We start from the raw sequence: 4,800 nt of genomic DNA, 5'->3' as shown, positions 1-4,800 counted from the left end.
CTTCATCCTGAGGGTTGAAAGGGAGAGGGGACAGACAGGGGATCTGGATTCGAGGGTGTGAAGGCGGGAGAGAACATTGTCTAATTTGGAGTGGAGGGAGCTCTGTGTTTGGGTGAGGATAGTGATGGCTTCTTCTAATCGAGCGAGGGACTGGGAACGGGTATTTTCAGCCATGGGTGGAGGCAATTAAAAATCACCAAAAATGTTAGGGAGCTGAGAAAAAGAAAAGCTTCCTGTATTTGAGGCCAGGAAAGGTACCTCCAGAAAATAAGAAAGAAACAAAACAGGATATTGGTAAATTTTCTGATGTCCATTTCTGCCATTTTCATTCATATATATAGGTGCACACTCGTAGACATATAACAGAAAATGCTAACAGACCCTATCCCTGCTTGACACCTATACCACTAGATATTCCACTAAAAACCAAAAGCAAGGATAAAGTGATTCCACTAACAAAATGTATTATTTGTGCACTACTGCAATAGCCTAACATATAAGCCTAGTGGACATATTCCTCCAAATCTGTGGGATTCCTGCTAACACATTTGGGCCTCTTTTGCTGCATGCTATCACCTTTCCATCAAAATCAAACAACACAACAATTATTTGACTAGAGAAATAATTTACCATTGCTTTAGTATCTTCAGACTGTTTGGGCGGAAAAACTAAATGTCCAAACACAGGTTAGGGTTGAAGAATTTATTCCAATTCCTTGGGTTTGGAAGGCATTGCCTTTGCAGCAAAAAATAGAATTATTGCATACTGAGATTAAACAAGGGACAAGATGCATTGTAATAGAAGGATAATGGAGAAAAAAATATAGACACATTTTTCTTTTTTCCTATTCAATTGCTCAAGAAAAAAAAAAGGAATCTCAGAAAGTTACAATCTCTTTTTTATGGTTAGCAAAGAAGCAGTTACATTTTTCTGATACTCTCCAATCAAATCCATAGCTACCATGATGAGCTCTCCCTTTTAGTTCATTGTTTCCTCCTGTTCTTCACCACTGCTGAGCTATGTAATCTCATGATGTCTAGTGATCAAACCTATGTGACTGACAATAGTTCTCAAAGATTAGCATATCTCGTACCAAACAATTAGACTTGAGAGCCATAATTCTCTAAGATTAGCATATCTTGTACCAAATGAGTCTTTGAAGCCCCAATCACGAGTCACATATCTAATAAATTCTTGAGCGTAGTTCCAGCTTATACAAGTGCCAATGTTATTGGCTGCAATAGTAACAATATTGAAGGTATTGAGATAGTGTAGTAGCTAGAATGTCGTCTAGAAAACTATAATAACATATAAGATAAAAAGACAAGCGAAACATTAGAAAGTAAGCTTCAAAATACTCAATAACTTAAAAAGCTTTATTAGAGACTCGAGCATCACTATTAGAATAGAACGATTGTGACTTGTAGACATACCTAAGGGCCCATAGAAGGAGGTAAATCTGTATTAGAGACTGCTCCCAGTACAAATTCTATGGTATGTATGAGTTGATGTACAAAGACTTCACTGAACTCAAATTCCTCATGACCATGATGACTCCACTTGCAAACTCTCATATGTGCTTTGAAGTGGTGTATAGGATTTAACCCTGTGCCTCTGAAGTAGCATAAATATTTTAGAAGTTAAAACCAGAACAGAGATAAAACTCGCATGTAAACAAAGAAAACTTAAAAAATACAAAACTAAGCATACAACTTCATATTGGTTCTTCAAAATGAAAGGATTTTGGGAATAGCATTCAGGGCACAGAGACAACAGGCAGAAGCAAAAGCACAAGCTGGTAAAAACAGAACAAAGCATGTAAGTTTTATTCGTATAGAAATACACCATTAAGATTTACAAAGATGCCAAGGGAGTGCTAGAAGTTAACCAACCTTCAAATTTTTCTGACCAACAAAGAGTTGGTTCATTCGAGCTACTCCAAGAAGAATTGACATTTTCATTTTTCAAGTTCACTTTGAATACAAAATTTGATGAGAAAATAGGAAGGGCCGAGCTCTGTATAAGAAGAGGTACCCCTCTGTTAAGAATAGAAACACAGAAAACAAGTTAAAATTACATGTAATTGATAAATTGAGAAAATACACAAGGAATTAAAAGATTAAAACAAGTCACAACTAATGAATTAGCAACTAGAAATTAAAATCAGTATTATTAACACAGCTGGATAAGACATAGCTACTATAATAATGTTACTTCTAAGTGTGGTGCCAAGAAACAAAACTAAGTTGCATTTAAATAATATAAACCTTTCCTAAGGCCACCAAAAAGTAATTCAAGTTATTGAAAGAAAAGCAAGTTGTATGTTTCAACATAATAAAAATGCCACAAAAAAATGCCAATCTTTGCCACTGCAGTACCATGAGAACCTCAAGGTTCACAATTTGTTGCATCATCCAGCACCTAAATTGTGAAAAATGGTCAAACAATAAAACAATACTAGTGGCTAATCCTAATGACTTTAAGTTTTGTGAATATATGAAATCTAGCAGTTGTCCTAATAGTGGATTTTCATTGAAATCCATCATTAGAATTTCTAATCGATAAAAATTGTAAGTCTCGTACTCTTACATTAGATTTTCATATTCAAAATAGCAGAATTTATTAGAAACAAAAAAAAAAAAACAAAGTAGGAACTATAATATTTTCAATGAAATCTACGCAATCAACTACATATTGGCAACAATCAGTGTGTTACCTTAAGTTAAATTTTGGGAACCTTGAGCTCCTTGAGATTCACTTCTCTCTTTCTGTTCTCACAAAAGCAGTCATAATCATAAAAACAAGATGAATTAATATTCAAACAGAATATTGAAATAGATTTTGAATGACGATGATAATTGATCTTGAAGCAAGCAAAGAAGCAACCCATGGCTTAGGTAAACGATCTGAAGAAGAAGCATCGAAAGAACCTTATCACACACTTCAGCATATCTTGGAATTCAGAAACCCAAAAAATGTTTTTCTTCGTCCGATTCTCTTGTCTTTTTCCCCAATTCAATTTAGGATAAAAAAAAATCAAAAACAATGGTTTTTTTCCTTGAATGCACACTCCCTCCACTTTTTTTCCAAATGTACATTCTGCTTTTATTTTCAAAGTGCACTGGTTTTGTAATGTTAGTTGGACATCCGGTTGGCCACCCCGACTTTGGTCAGTGGCATTTTTTTTTTAATTTAAAATATTATAAAATATAAATATTATATTATATAAAATTTTGTTTAATTAATTATAAATTACTTATTTATTAAATTAAATTTTATAATTTTTTTTTAGTTTTTTTAAAAAATATATAAAGATAAAGAAAAATAAAAAATTGGATAAAATTAGAGTATAATTTTTTAGTTAAGTTGTATGTAATTTTGTAGTTAAATTTATGTATTGTTGATATTTTTTTGTTATGTTCGTTAATTAAAAAATAAGAAAAGTTAGTAGTAATGAAACAAATTAAAAAATACAGTGAAAAATAATTTGTTATGTTCGTTAATTAAAAAATAAGAAAATTAGTTAATAGACATAAAATTTTAAAGTGTAATAACTGAGATGATAGTAAAAAACAATGAAATATATTAAAAAATACAACCAAAATTTTCATTGTGCAGAATCATTTTCAATCGTTAGATTGTGCTAACACCTTTAGCACGTCCTCGTCATTTTTCAATTCTATTATTTCATATTCAATTAAATTTTTTGAATACTTAGCATGACCTGGTTGTCGAAACAACAATCGTCTAACCAATTGATTGTGATTCATGAATTCTAGAAGGGGAACCCCTATAGGTGTAACTTGCTTGATTAAATGCTTGAGTTTGTCCATGCTACATCCCGAAGGAATACCAAATCTTATTGGATTTGTTCCAGTAAATGAGTAACCCAAAAACCCACCTTGACATGGTATGTTCCACTTCCCGTTGTAATATACATAATTGCATTATGGGTAGGAGTGATAGTTGATTGAAGCAGGTTGAGTATAGTATCTGGTGTTCTCTAATGATGGTACATGATAATTTTATACGGCCAACACACGAGTATTGCTCATTGCACATTAACATTGTGTAAACATCATCATCATTTTTCAGTTGTAGAGATTGAAATAAATATTGTTGACCCGCATCTATGAATGGTTGTCGGTAGTAAATTTCATCCACTAATTGATCGTTGGTTGGTTAGTTGAAGGGTGTTGTGCATTCTACGCTTGAGTGTATCAAAAGAACAGTCATTAGGAACTCGCATTGGTGTTGGAGTGGGACTTTGAAAATAAACACCAATTTGGTTGTGAGTGATTGATCTATTTAGAAAAATGAAGGCTAATCTGGAGTTAGCAATGGTCTAGCGGTTTGTTTCTCCCAAAAATGACATAGTAATAAGATTGAATTTGGTTTATGAAGGTATGTTGTGTGAAATTGTGCGTTTGTATTAAGTGTGTTTTGTGTTATTTATAGTTGTATGAGCATTTTGCCACGTTGATGTGTATTAGATTCCAATGTTTCTTTTTTCCTAGTAACTGATGTAGCAGACGCCCATTATAATTTCAGAGTGAAAAAAGAGATTATGAGTTATCCATTTCATGTCAGTTATGCTAGTGAGACATTTAATTTTTTTAGAGACTAGTGCAAATTGCAAAGTGTTGTCAATTTGAACAGTGGTTTTCCCATGTAACTAATGCAGCAGACGTCCATGATGATTTTCATAGTGAAAAAAGATATTATGAGTTGTCCATCTCATGTCAGTTTTGCTGGTGAGACATTTAATTTTTTATAGACTAGAGCAAATTACAGAGTGTT

The 4,800-nt window shown here is 32.9% G+C and overlaps 1 long non-coding RNA gene across 3 annotated transcripts; it reads right to left on the bottom strand.

Moving 5' to 3' along the window:
- Window positions 1–772: 772 nt before the first annotated feature.
- On the bottom strand, window positions 773–3,087 carry LOC114402821. Of its 3 annotated transcripts, XR_003664526.1 has the most exons (6): window positions 2,931–3,087; window positions 2,717–2,768; window positions 1,893–2,038; window positions 1,711–1,795; window positions 1,434–1,614; window positions 773–1,235 (listed from the first exon to the last, which is right to left on the bottom strand). It is a non-coding gene; the product is annotated as an uncharacterized LOC114402821 (long non-coding RNA). The 3 variants fall into 3 exon arrangements; XR_003664524.1 differs by having other exon boundaries at window positions 2,717–3,087; XR_003664525.1 differs by having other exon boundaries at window positions 1,714–1,795; window positions 2,717–3,087.
- Between the last annotated feature and the right edge of the window lie 1,713 nt (window positions 3,088–4,800).

The sequence above is a fragment of the Glycine soja genome, chromosome 20 (assembly GCF_004193775.1).
Source record: "Glycine soja cultivar W05 chromosome 20, ASM419377v2, whole genome shotgun sequence".
Lineage (NCBI taxonomy): Eukaryota > Viridiplantae > Streptophyta > Magnoliopsida > Fabales > Fabaceae > Glycine > Glycine soja.
Note: the sequence above shows the minus strand (reverse complement) of the source record. Positions and strands in the feature narration are given on the sequence as shown.